This window comes from Pteropus alecto, unplaced genomic scaffold (assembly GCF_000325575.1).
Source record: "Pteropus alecto unplaced genomic scaffold, ASM32557v1 scaffold71, whole genome shotgun sequence".
In the NCBI taxonomy this organism is placed as follows: Eukaryota; Metazoa; Chordata; class Mammalia; order Chiroptera; family Pteropodidae; genus Pteropus; species Pteropus alecto.
The window spans coordinates 18,063,189-18,077,273 of record NW_006433024.1 but is presented as its reverse complement, the minus strand read 5'-3'; the positions used below and the strand labels follow the sequence as shown (position 1 = coordinate 18,077,273).

Genomic DNA, 14,085 nt, shown 5'->3' with positions numbered 1-14,085 from the left:
AAAAAAAAAACAACAAAAAAACAAACCTTAGAATGGAAAAGGCCAGGCCTTGGGTGGTTGAGATAAACCCTCCAGTTTCTCATATGCCTCTCCACCGACTGGGTGAATTCCATAACCTCAGCACTGCAGGTTTCCCTTCCACAAGATGGGGATCAAGGATCTCACCTCAATTGGATTGTTGGGCATCAAATGAGATAATGTCTATGAGTCTGGTGTGTACATGGAAAAAGTCTGCTGTGCTTCTGGACAGAAAGGGAAGGCAGGAGAGCCGACATGGCAGGTCACTCCACACCCAGCACCAGGCTAGGCCCTGATCCGGCCTGTGCTGCCCCTTTTCTCCAGGTGGGGAAAAAATGAGGCTTGTTTAGTATTAAGAAACTTGCCAAATGCCATGCAGCTGGTGAAGAGCAGAGGCAGAATTTGAATTCGGATCTATGGGATTCAGAAACCAGAATTCTCACCTTCTTACAGCCCCGTTCACATGCCACTGGGACTCTACAACTGCCTTTGGATCTCTTCCTTCTAGAAGAGTGTTTAATTTTAACCCCGTACATTTCTCACCAGCACAAACTCATGCGCACAACTTTATTTAATATATTGTTATCATTATTATTGTTTTGCCAAAAAAGACGCTCATCGGTAAGCTCTTTTCTTCTTTAGTCTCACACAAACACACAAGGACCTCTCACACAGGTTTGAATGGTGTTTAAATAGTGGTTGGGCTACGTAGAAATAAAAATTGCCCATAATTTAAATTCAATTACATAGCAACCACTTTTTTAAAAGAATATTTTTATTTGAGCTCATTGTGCAGCAAACCATCAGACACTTTCTTTCTTCAAACTACTTCGAGAAGGAAAAATTATCGAATGAAAGGGAGGAAATATTATGCATATCATCCCAGCTATTGAAAATAATGCTGATGGATTTTCTTCTTTTGATCTTAATTTATTTAAACAACACCCTCGCTTCCATCAACGACCACGCTTCAGCTTCCTAAAAGCTCTTCTCCAGGGAATTCAAGACTCCAAGGGGTGACTCTAAAGTCGGAAGGAGACCCAGAGAACAAGCAGCCCCACTCTCGAGTAAAATGTCAGAAGTCGGCCACAGAAACAAGAGCTAGCTCAAGCCAAAGCAGAACTGGGTTCTAAACTCTGACTTCCTGGGCTGCCGTTCCAATGCTGTCCCCAACTCTTCTTCTAGGAAACAGTGGGGGTGGCAATTCACCAGATGGGTCTAGGCTGTGATCCAGCTCTCTTGGCTCCCTTACCTGACTCCCCCAATTCCATGGTGTTACCACATTCCCGGGCCTCCTGGGGCCCATCGGGCTCTGAGGTCGGCCCCTGGTCTCCCCATCTGGTCTCTGGGCTCAGAGGCAGGAAGGGCTCCGGAAAAGCTCCCACCTGTGGCCCCAGCTCTAGCTCTTCCCCAGCCCACAGCCCTACCTCCATCCCGCTCCGCCTTGCACAACAAGCAGGCAGCAGCCTCAGAGGTCACTCTGTTTGCCTTGGCTACACAGCCTGCTTCCCCAACAAGAAGCCACTGGAAAGGAAAATAAAACAACAAAAAGCCCTTTGATCTGCCAACAGAGGACCCTGGAGGAAGGTGGAAATCACCTCTGTCATGACCTGCTGGGCCTCTCTCCCACAAGACCTCTTGCAAGTCCTCTCACAAGTCCTCCTTTCACAGACCCCCACCTGGCCCAGGCACATGGACCCCATGAAATGAAAGGGTTGGTCAAAGTGACATCTGTAGAGACCAAGAAGGGATGGGCAGGGGGCAGGAAGAGGCTGGAGAGGGCCAAGCAACTGTGGGAGAGGAGATGGCTATTGACTCAGCTAGCCACTCCATAATAAGTGGTCTCCACAGACTGTCTGCTCGGTGGAGGGCAGAAAAGGGGTGTTTGTGAGAAAGAAATTCCGGTTCATCACTAGGGTATCAGACAAAGCATCATGACTATCACTGCAGGAATACTAGGCATCCATCACGAAAGGATGTGCAAGTAGCAGACTCATGAGCTGTGCCTCTCCCATATCTTGTGGTCCTCCCAGAGACCCCCTACAGCCTCAGGAGACAGTTCTGCTCACTCTGGTAGACCCTACTCAAGCCCTTCTTTCAGTCTTTTGGCCTGAAGGAAAGCTGCAAGTATGTGGATGCTGATGTCCCCAGGAGCAACCTTCACCCATAAGAGACGGAATTTGGTGACCGCGCGCTGGTAGATTCTGAGGTGAGTCCACATAGTCACTGGGAAGGTCCCCAGTGGGATGGAGCCACAGTTGCCCACAGCAGCAGGCTGCTAGTTATCGTACTTTTCATTGGCTCTCCTCCCCTCTCAGCCCACTTACCTCTCTGGGACCAACCGATACAGAAACTATTTGCACCCAGATCATTGCTCACGGTAGGCTTTTGGAGACACCCAAATAAAACGAGGCAGATGTATATGTGCTAACGCAGAACAAGTGAAAAATGTAAGATGCAGAGTAGAAGGTATGGAACGTCACCAGGTATATAAAATGAAGGGCGTCATATACACAGGTGCGCTCATTTACCCAGAGAACTATTCAAGAGAGACAGGAAGCTGGTAACAACGCTGGCTGTCTCTGGCCGAGAAGACTGGTTTAAGACTGAGAATTAGTTTCCACTAAATATGCTTTTGTTCTATTTCCATATTTTCTTTCTAAGCCTTCCACCAGTGAAACATCATTCTTTTCAAAGAGCTTCTGAAAACTGGAAAATCAAATAAATGACTTCTGCAGAGGGAGAAAACCCTGGAATTGGCAACCTCCCTCACTTCCTGGGACCCTCTCACCTCCTTCCACCCCATCGCGGCCTCCCTCTCAGCCCGGGTTCAGGAAGATAGATCCCAATTCCATGAACGGCTTGGTAGCTGCCACTGAATAAGGGATTAAGGGCTGGAAGGAAGCAAAGGGCAGGATAAGAGGCCTCTGAGACCGCTGGATCCTGGTGGATTCTGCTGGATCCTGTTTCCTCCCAGCCCTGGTTGTTAAGACATAACCGGCTCCAAGAGGGAAGACACCCTGGTGCCCTGCAGAGAAGAAGAGCCAAGAAACAGGCTACCTAATGCTCGAAAGTGGGCTTGGGGTTCAGACCACCTGCATTCGCATTTCTACACCTCTGCTTACCAGCTGTGTGATCTTGGGCGAGTAACTTAACCTCTCTGTGCCCGAGTTTCCTCAGCCATAAAATAGGGATAATCACAGTACCAAACGAGAAGGTGTGACAGGCTAAATTGTGTTCCCTTGAATTCATATGTTGAAGCCCTAATCCCAGTACCTCAAAATGTGACAGTATTTGGAGACGGGGCATTTAAAGAAGTGATTAAGTTAAAATGGGGCTTTGGGGTGGGCCCTAATCCATTCTGCCTGGTGTCCTTATAAGAAGAGGAGATCTGCACACCCAGGAGACACCAGGGATGCACGTGCACAGAAGGAAGGCCACGTGAGGACGCGAGGAGAAGGCGGCCATCTGCAAACCAAGGAGAGACCTCGGAAGAAACCAGACCTGCTGACGCTTTGATCGTGACCTCCTCGCCTCCAAAACGGTGAGAAAATAAATTTGACATAAATCGAATCTATCGAATGCTCACAATGGCTCAATACATTAGCATTAGTTTTAGTCCCATTTTATAGATGAGAAAATGAGGCACAGAGATGCCGACTAACTTGCCCAGGGCTATGGAGATGTGATGGGTGGTAGAGCTGGGACTGTAAGCCATTCTACTGGACGAGATTGAACTTGTAAGCGCCTGGCATATTGCAAGTGACCAGCACATGTTAGCCGTCCTCTTGACCCAAAACTACCTGAAAAAGACTGGGCTGCAGGGGAGAAAATGGAGGGAGGCATCTCCTGAGCACCTGCCAGGTACCTGGGATACAGGGATGAAAAAAGAGAGACAGGGTCCCTGCCCTCCGGGGCTTATACAAGAGTGAGGGAGAAGGACATTAAATAATCACAAAGACAAGTGAACAATCACCCGATTGTGATTAAACCACATTAAAGAGGGGATGGTGGAGCAATTGGAGCCAAAAGAGAATTTGGCCCACTCAGGAGTCAGGGAGGGCTTCCTGGAGGAGGTGATGCAGGCAGGAGCTGGGACTCAAAAGATGAGGAAGACTCAGGTAGCTAAAAAGGGAGAAAAAAGCATTGCAGAGGGTAGAGGGAGAGCCTGTAGAGTGGCCCTGTGTGGGTGGGTGGGGGCAACCAAAGGAAGCAAGGTGGCAGGTGGGCTGGAACAGAGGCAGAAGGGCTTGGATGCGGGAGGGGCAGAGGCTGAGGGGAAAGTCTTTTGAACACAAGTGAGAATCCATTGAAGGGTTTTCAGCCAGGCGATGATCATGTTACACAACAGATGTTTTCCCTAACAAAGTGTGTAAGTTGAACTTCGGTAAATCGAATTTTATTTTTAAGGCAGCAGGGAGCAACGGGAATCTGAGAGTTCATTTATCTGTAAATTGAATGAGGACCCTCTGATCCAGCTGGCATTGTATAGATCTGGGCTGCCCCGAGGAGGTACACCTGTTAGGTAATAACCCTGGAGAAGGAGTGGCCTTCCTTCCATGTGTCAGAGTGTGGGGCAGTGTCTCTGCTGCCTGTGTCCTTCTGTTCCCCCATAAGTGACAGGAAAACCCGACACTGCAGAACGTGGCTCTCCCCCCCGGGCCACCACACAGCCTGTCTCCTGTGGTGACACAACCTTCCAGGCTCCCCTTCCCCAGCGTCTCCTCATCCTTCGAGCTTCAACTTGCACTTGCCTCCATGGGGAGGCCTGCACTGCCCCCGACCCCAGATGTCAATATATTCCTGACTTTTCATGGCATCCTGGGGCTCTCAACTGGATTGGTTCCTGCGGTATCCCCAGATAAGAGGAAGAGACCTTGGTGCATAGCAAGGAAGGATGTGATCCCAAAGAAGCTGTAACTAAGAATTCATTCCTTCGCTCTTTCATTCATTCAGCATGTATGAAGTGAACATCTATTCAACCCCAGGCACTGAGCCATACCCTGCAGGTGCCACAGACAATGAAACAGAAAAACTCTGTCCTCATTCCACTGAGGGAAACAGATAATAAATAAAATAATTAGAATAATTCTAACATTCACTGAATACTTTTGAAGTGTCACATTCAATTCTAAGAGATACACTTCTGCGTTTTAATATTTTATCTTAAAAAACCCTATGAGGTAAAACGGTGGCACAGAGAAGTTAAGTAATTTGTCAAGGGTCAAGCAAAGGTCAGGGTGCATGGCTGAACTGGGATTTGAACCCAGGCTGTAATGTCCAGAGGCCACACTCCTAACCCTCTATGGCATGTTGCTGCCTTTGCTTTCACTGCCTGCAGACAAGGTGCATATCTGAACCCTCAGCCTCCACAGCTAAACCCCCAACCCTCCTGAGCCCCTACAGGGGCGGAGGGTCTGCAGCTGAGGGCTATCTGCTTTCCCTCTGAGGCCCCTGCTCATGCAGAGATACCCAGATGCTGCCCCTGGAGAGAGAAGCCCAACTTGCAAAAGTCACAGTGATTTCCGGTGCTAAATGTGAACCCAGGATAAATAGCAAGCGAGAACAATTCATCTCAACCAGAGATTCTCTACCTGAGAGGAGATGGAGGAGATGGCAGGCAACTCCATAAAGATGTTGAAAGAATGTAAATGGTGCCTTTCAGGCAGTTGTTTCAAATCATTATCCAGAAAACATACACTTACTAATTGTATAGTTTTATGAACTTGGGCATATTACTTAACCTCTTTGAGTCGGTTTTCTTGGCTGTAAAGTGAGGCAATATATTCCCACCTGTTATGGGTTGAATTGTGAACCCCAAAGAGATATGTCGAAGTTCTAACTCCTGGTTCCTGTGAATATGACCATATTTGAAAATAGGGTCTTTGCAGATATAATCAAGTTCAAGTTAAGATGAGGTCATTAGACCCTAATCCAATATGACTGGTATCCTCATAAGAAGAGGAAAGATGGACACAGGGAGAACAGCCTGTGATGACAGAAGCAGAGACTGGAGTGATGTGTCCACAAGCAAAGAAACACCAAGGATTGCCAACAGCCACCAGAAGCTAGGAGGGAGAAAGGAGCGACCCTCCCCTTGAGCCCTGCCAACACCTTGATTTTGGATTTCTAGCCTCTAGAACTGTGAAAGAATAAATGTCTGCTGCATTGAGCCCCCAGTTTGTGGCACTTTGTTACAGCAGCTCTAGGAAACCGACACACTGCCTCAGAGGGCTCCTGAGCTGGTGCAAAGCCCAGCTCCAAGTGTTTCAGGCAGGAGGGGCTGCAGAAGCCGAGGTCTGGGGGCAGGAGTAAATGAGGTGTGTTTGGGGGACCACGTGATGCCGACCCACTGCCCTAACCGGCCTGCACGCCAGCCAGTGCTCCTCGGGGAAGCCAGGGGTCAGCGTGCTTTCCTAGCGTCTTGGTGGCAGCTGGAGTGGAAGACCAATTTCTGTAGCGCCCCAGAAACAAGTGTCCATTATGCCCAAGGGGGCGATGGGCCACCTCAGAACCCTGTCTTGGGGAGCCATCCTTTCCCAAAGACCCCTCCACCCCAGTGTCCAGCCCACCAGCGAATTCCACAGGGCCCAGTCAGGTGGACAGTTAATGCCCATTACCCCAGGGGTGTTTCTGTTTTGGTTGCAGAAGTTCTTCACTCCCTGGGGAGCTAAAAGCCCATAGCAGATGAGCACCCTGGGCCCACCCTGCTGGAGGAAGCCCCAAATGTCAGGCACCAGGTGGCTGCGGGGCTGCTCCCCCAGGGAGCTGAGGCGTACTTGGCCAGGGAGAGTGCTGCAATCTGTCCTGGCAAGAGAGGCGGCAACGCGGGAGGGGGCCTCTCTCTGTAGCACCCCCAGGCTCCGCACTCACAGTGGTAATTAGACATGAAAAGATGGGCCTAAGTCCAAGGGCCAGAGCTCCACATTCTTCCTCTTTCAGACGGAAGCCGTATTAGTTCAACATGAGAGCTCAGTCCGAGGCTGCCGGGAATGGATGCCCAGTGCCTTTCCACCCAACGGACAGTCATTACAGGCGGGGCGCCTTGCCAAAGGCATCTCTTCCTTCTTACTCAAGTGGGAGAGGAGACATGTGCAAAGGTATTGGCACCTACTATGTGCCAGCCGCTTGATTAGCTTTGCAGCTTTCCCATATTCTTCCCATTTTGCAGAGGAGAAAACAGGCTCAGAGAGATGAACAAGTGCTAAGTAGAAGAGTCGGGATTAAAACGTATGTCTGGCCATCTCACTGTCTGCAGAAAAACAGAGTTGGAGAGCCTCATCAGGGCCCCTCTCCCTCCCTGCCCAACTCCACAAGGGCCAGCGTGGGGGACGCATAGGTGGAAGAGGAAACGTGGGTAACCTTGTTTGTCATTTGGGGGACACCCCAAAGCCTGAATGCACAGTAGTTCCCAAAGCAGTGTATCTGGGGCTGAAATTCCTATGGTTTTCATTACAAACATCTAAAACTATGGCTTCTCGCACCTGTATCTGGGGCTGAAATTCCTATGGTTTTCATTACCATAAAAATGAAAAAAGTGGTGAGCACTCCCAAAGTGTCTGCCACCATCTAAAACTATGGCTTCTCTCACTTCATGACCCTAGGCTTCTCCCTCGGCTTCAAGATAGTTCCGGCAGCCTCCCCTCCCCAGCCTCTTCTCCTCCTGCCCCATGTACACACGTAAGATGAATACAGAAGCTCCGCACCATTGGGGTGTGGGAGGTGGAGACAGGAGAAGTAGGTTCTGGAGGATTCTGGGAGTTCTCAGAGAAGTAAATTTCAGTAAGCCAAAGGAGGCCACGGGAGCGATGGGCTGAAGGTCAAGAGCTGGTTTAATGCTCTTGCTCTGTATATATTGCCAGTCCCTTGACCTCTCTAAGCCTCACCTCCCTCCAGTGTATTATAGGCACTATATGATCTGCCCAGAGATACATCTATGTATACACAGTCTGAATTTACAAAGAGCAACTCACTTCAGGGATTAAAAGGAAGCTTCCATGTTTTAAGGACTATTCTCAAAGTATTCTATTCAGGAAATGTAAATGCAGGGAGTTAGTGCTCAGCAAATATCCACCTGCTTCTCAGCCTCCCTTGCAGCTGGTTGGGGGCCATGTGACAGTTCTGACCAATGTACTGGAGCTGAAGTAATGTGTGTCACCTCCTGGCTGAGACAGTTGAGTGTTAGTGTGCCTTTTCCATCTCTCTCTTCCCCTTCTGCAGTAACTGGATTATGCCACATAATTCAGAAGGTGCCGATACAAAGAAGGTAGAGTGACTACCAGCCTGGGTCCCTGAGTACCCGTGTGGAACAGAGATACACGTTAGACAAGTAATGTGAGCGAGAATCAAACTGCAGTGTTAAGCCACTGAGAATCTGGGGTCATCTGCTGTGGCAGCTAGTGTTACTTAGCTTAACAGCATCAAACAGTATCATCGTTGCTATTATTCTGATTTTTGCAGATAAGGAAACTAGAGCCACAGAGCCAATAAGTGGCAGAAACAAGATTCACATGCAGATCTGTGACTCCAACACACATCCTCTTTCAATTACAACCTTTTGTTGCTTAATAAGATCATTCCCTTCCTGGAAGCAGTCTTGCCCCAAAAATCTCCTACCCCTCCCTGTCCCTAGAATGGCTGAGTAATCGATGCAGGATGAAAAGAGGGACTCCTGTAAGGCATTCTGAGCCTGGAAGATGATCAAAAGCAGGGAGGAAGGAGACCTGATTGAATCTCAGAGATATCTTCCCAGGGGCTTTGGGGCTCACAGGAGGTTTTGATACAAGGGGAAAGATCACACAGTGGTTTAGAGCACAGGCTGGGGGATCAGATCAACCTAGGATCACATCTCAGTCCCACGACTTACTCTCTTGATTTTTCTGAGCCTTCCTTTCTAATCTGTAAAATGGGGACAGCATCTGAACCAATCTTGAGGGTAGAGGTGAGAGCAAGCGTTGTCTAGCTCCTGGCTGATGGTGAGCACTCCCAAAGTGTCTGCCACCATGAAGAGCATCGCTGGGATGGCACAGAGCACCGGCCTTGATGGAGGGAGACGAAGCAGGGGTGCAGCACGATGGGGGAGGGGAGGGGCTGCCTCAGCCAAGATGGCTGACAGAGCCCAGAGCCTTAGACCGCAGACCTGGCCAGGCCCACGTTCCTGCAACAGACTCAGGAGCAGAACATAGAGGGAAGCAGAGCTGGCCAGACATAATGCAACATAACGGAGGAGCCAGATTATTTATTTTAAAGTCGAAAGTGGCTTCCAGGAAGATGGCCTTTTCTTTGGGTGAATCTGGGAGTTGTGCATCAGCTTAAACTCATTATCTGCACATATGGCCTTCGTACTCTGGTTCAGGGTGGGAAACAAAGGGTGGAAGAGAAAGGGCGGGCAAATACGAGCTGATGAAATATCGTCCCTCAAGTGCCAGAAACCGGGATGTTTTCAGTGACGTCAAACTGGGCTTCCTGCCATGGGGACAGGGCTATCGTGAGAATATTCACAAGATTTTAATTCAGGAGTCCCTCAGTAAGGCAGAGAAAGGAAAACAAAACAAAAAAGCAATTTATTTTATGTACCCTTGTCTTTCATCCCCAAAGCGCACACGCGCGCGCGCACACACTCACACACACTATATGGTGCCCCAGAAGCTCACAGCTGGAAAGGATCAGCGTTGATCTCTCTCACTGCACAATGACAGTGATAATGAAGATAATGGCAATGATGATGGTGAATATCAGCTGAGCATTTACCAAGTGCCGGACAAGGTGCTAAGTGTTTTACGTGTTTCATCTCGTTGACTATTCCCCCAAATAGGATGAGGTATGATGAGTCCCATTTTATAGATCAGGAGACTGAGGTTGAATGATCTAGAGTCACACAGCTAATACATGGGAGAAAGCCAACATTCAAACCCAGGCAGCCTAACCACCAGGTAATGCTGCCTCTATAGAAACAGGGAAACTGAAGTTCACAGAGGGGCGGTGACTCACTTGAAGTCACATAGCTCTTTTTGTAATAGAATGAGGGCTAGTATACAAGTCTCCTAGGTCCTGATTCAGTGACCCTTCCATTCCATCCCGTTGTCTCTTAACATGTACACATGCACGTACACACACACGCGCGCGCGCACACACACACACACACACACACACATATACACACAGTGAACGTGTTTCTGCTCATCTCCAAGCTGTTTAAATCACTAATTAAAGCAGCCGTCTGGGGTGCAGACAAGGGGTAAGGGTTGGACCTTAAGATAACAAATGCTGAGATGAAAGACCTGCTTTGCCAGCTGCAAACGCTGGTGCTCATCATCTCACTCTCTCTTATTTTAATAAGTGTTTCATTATCTGCTCCCCCGCCCTTGATCAGAGCGCTGATGCAGGTCCAAGGTGCCAGCCTGTGCGGCAGGAGGAGCCCAAGCTGCCAGGTTTGTTCAATGGCATCAGGTTGCAGAAATACCCGCTCAACCCATCATCTGCTCCTGGCGAGGGGGGTGGGGGGGCGTGCAAAGTGCTTATTTCCAAGGCCCCTCCCTTTGCTGTGTCCCAGCCAAACATGAACAAATGTTCCTGATTTTCTTCTTAACAGCTGATGAAATAGGCCAGAAGAGCAGCCCTCTATAAAGAGGGGTCCTGAAAAGGGGTGGCCCAGCCACCAACATTTGCTCTTCCCAGGACTGGGGAGAGAGTGGGTGCTGGACAGGCATCTGGAGAAAGGCAACATGCGAACCAACAGACAGGTATGAGGCTCCCAGCGGGCACTCATGTCGCCCTCTCTGCCCCTAAAGTACAATCTGATGGAGGCCAGTAGCCTGGCTCACTTTGCTAAGCAGGTGTGGGGTAGGGCAGGGCAAGACAACCAGGAGAGATGCCCTTACACCTTAATAGGTTAGCCTTTCCTGACTTTAAGTTGCTAAGGCCCTCAGAGTCTTCTGGGCCAGCACCCTCATTTCACAGACAGGAAAGCAAGTTCAAGAATGGAAGTGACTCACCCAAGGCCACATTGATGACCCAGAAGAGTTATATTTCGAATCTGCTGTTTCCTCCCTTCCTAACCTCCTCCCACGAATCCCTGCCGTGAGCCTTTGCCTCGATACACCCTTGCACACCTGTCCCTGCACAGCGCCAACCTCCAACCCAGCCCTCAGACCATTACAACCTCCTTTAGCAACTCAGGAAGCTAGTCCCAACCGACATGCTATTTTTTATGGGGGAAGGTAATTTTTTTTTTTTTTTTTTTTTAAGCAAAGCAACCCTTGGTTGACCTCACAGATTGCAAGGACCTTGTCAGCTTATGATTCTTTATTTTTTATCTTTTATGCCTACAGCACCTGGTCTTCCTAGGTGGTCTCCCATCGAAGTACTGACCAGGCTCGACTCTGTTTAGCTTCTGAGATTGGACGGGATCGGGCTCATTCAGGGTGGCATGGCTATAGAGGGGAAGGTACTTTTTGGATCAACCTAAGGTGTTCTAACACCAACTCCAGATGAACTTCTGCTTCTAGAAAGTGCCCTGGAACTTTCACTGATGCACTGCCATTTCATCCTCGGGTTGGGTGAAGATACCCCGAGGGACAGCCATTTGAATGGATTTGGGGACAGGGGCAGCAAGGGTGCAGAGTGACCAAGACTTGAAATTCTGCTGACTCGGAGATCTTGGAGTTTGCCTAGGAACTCTTTGAATCCACACATGATATGCTAAGTCAACACACGGACGTCAGCAGCCCTGGAGTCTCAGTTCCCTCTTCTCTTCAGAGCATGTGGGGTGTGTGTGTGTGTGTGGGGGGGGGGTGTTGCAGAGAGAACGAGTGGAACACAGGAGCTGCCAGCCCTCTGGGCCTCGTGCTCACACCCAGGTTCCAAGGGCAGGGCTGTTCCGGGCAGGCTTCCCATCACAGAAAAACAAGAGTCACTAAAAACAAAACAAAACAAAACAAAAAAAACCCCTTTTGTTTTCTGGACCTATGGAATGTCTTGAAGACACATCCAGAGACAGCAGCTCCCCCACCCTTTCCTCTGTCTCCCCACGCCTGCTCTTCTACTCGAAATGAAAAGCATGCTGATCTCCTTTACAACAACTGTCCTCGAGCATGTTGGATGGCAGCTAACGAAAACATTAGGTGGGCTACATTAAAAGCAAGAACCTCAACTCTCTTTCAGGGTCCTCGTGGTTTCCATCACCTTTGCAGGGGACTCGGGGGACATGGGAGGGGGACTGCCCAATGAGCACACCGTTTCCAGCCAAGAGAAAGATGAAAACTTCCACCAGCCACTATGAAGCCACTGCACGGTCTTTGATTTGCTCATTTGTGCTCGCTTGGGGTGCAGGGAGAAGGGAGGGAATTAGAGAAAAACAAAATGAGGCAACAATCCCTTCAGTGTCCCTTCAGTGTCAAACAGCCCCATACATGACAAAGAAGATGCTCTTCACAGATGCCAGCAGCCGCCTTGCTTCCCAAGGCCTCAGCAGGACACAGACTCAACATACAGGGCCTCTGGGGTCAGACAACAGGACACATAGCAGGTTTCCACCAATAACTGTGAAATGACCAGATGAATGTGGCCTGTAGACCCCAGATTGGGGAAGCAGGGGTTCTTGTTGACTGCTAAGACATTTACCACTTGAGCCTAGGCTGCTCAAGTCTTTAAGGGGCCCCAATTGTCGCCACCTGGTGCCTCCGTTTATTTGTGCCCAGAGAGAGGACAGATAAGAGAGGATATGATACACTCAAGACCCTCATCCGGCCACAGCAGGAAAGGATCTGGCCAGATCCGGGGAACAAAGGTACAAATTTTACAGAAAGGGTGCATTCAGCGGTTTGGGATTCGGACTCCAAAGAAACCTCAAAAAATTAATTCTTCCATCCATTTTCTCCACACGAATTTGCTGTCAGTGTACAGTTCCTCTTGTTTTTATTTTTCGGGTGGTTAATTTTTTATTCATCCATAGACCCTGCCAGCCTCCCAAGAAAAACCACCTCCGGATAAGCCAAGCTTCCCAGCACACAGTGCAGTTGCAACTGAGGAACCCCGCCCTCGTACTCGACCCTCTGCCCGGGTCGGGCTGTGGGGCCGGGTGCTCGGCTGGGCGAGGCCCCGCGTGTGCTGGAGAGTCTGTGGCTGTCTATCCTGGATTTCCGCGCGTTTGTCTCGCAGGAGCCAGGACTCGCGTTCCTGTGGGTGAAAGGGCCAGGGAAGGGCGCCCCCTGGCGGGAGCCAACTCACCTCAAACCAGCCGGGTCCCAAGCTGGCGCGAACCCACCCGAGTCCGTCAGCCTTCCAAGCGGACGCCCACTACACCCCCTAAATCTGGACATGCCCAAGCTTCGCATCCACCGAGCGCTCCACGGATTCTCTGCTTTCGCGAACCGCACACGCAGGGTAGGGGGATCAGGGGGGTCCCCGGAGGAAAGCGTGGCGCTCCCACCCCGCCCCTCTGCCAGGGACCCCAAAGGCAGCCCGCCCTCAGTGCCCTGCTGGGCCCAGCAACCTCCCGGCCCAGATCTTCGCTCCTAATTCCTTCTGTCTACCTGCCCTAGAGTGGCGAAGCGCGCACCCCCTCCCTCAGGGCGCAGCCCTCGCCGAGACCCCGAACCTTGTAACCACACCTGCCACCCCCCGCCATTCTGCTGGAGCCCCCCCCAGCCACCCACCCAGAGCGCTCGGCGCCGGCTGGTGCTGCACCTGTCCAGGGGGAAGCCCTCAGGCCTTGGCGGTCTCGGGGCAGGGAGGGGAGCGAGCACGTCTTCCCTGCCCCCTCCCCATTTAGTTTCAGTAGAACTTGGTTCCAGGGCTTCCCCCGGACCGCCCTGGGATCCCCTCAATTCCACCCCTCCCCACCGTGCCCCACAGTCTCCCAGGGGGAGCGCGCGTGGGTCTCCATGTCCCCGGGGACGCGGCGGGGGGACGCACGGAGGGCACAGAGGTGCAGGGCTCCTACCTTCCGGAGGCAGCGGCGGGACCCCGCGCCAACTCCCGCCGGCGGACGCGAGGGAAACTTTCCCCGGGCGGAGAGGCGCGCTCGAAACTTGCGGGGCGCCGGCTGCCTTCCCGGGGGGGGCGGCG

General features: G+C 50.8%; 1 protein-coding gene and 1 pseudogene across 1 annotated transcript in view; both read right to left on the bottom strand.

The window, feature by feature from the left end:
* TSPAN18 (tetraspanin 18) overlaps nt 1-14,073 on the bottom strand; it is a 174,841-nt gene extending 160,768 nt beyond the window's left edge. Inside the window, exon 1 of the mRNA XM_006908059.3 lies at nt 13,961-14,073. The gene's annotated coding sequence lies outside the window, so the exon portion shown is untranslated. The remainder of the gene's footprint in view (nt 1-13,960) is intronic.
* LOC112476676 lies at nt 11,340-11,458 on the bottom strand (annotated as a pseudogene).
* Nucleotides 14,074-14,085: the final 12 nt, after the last annotated feature.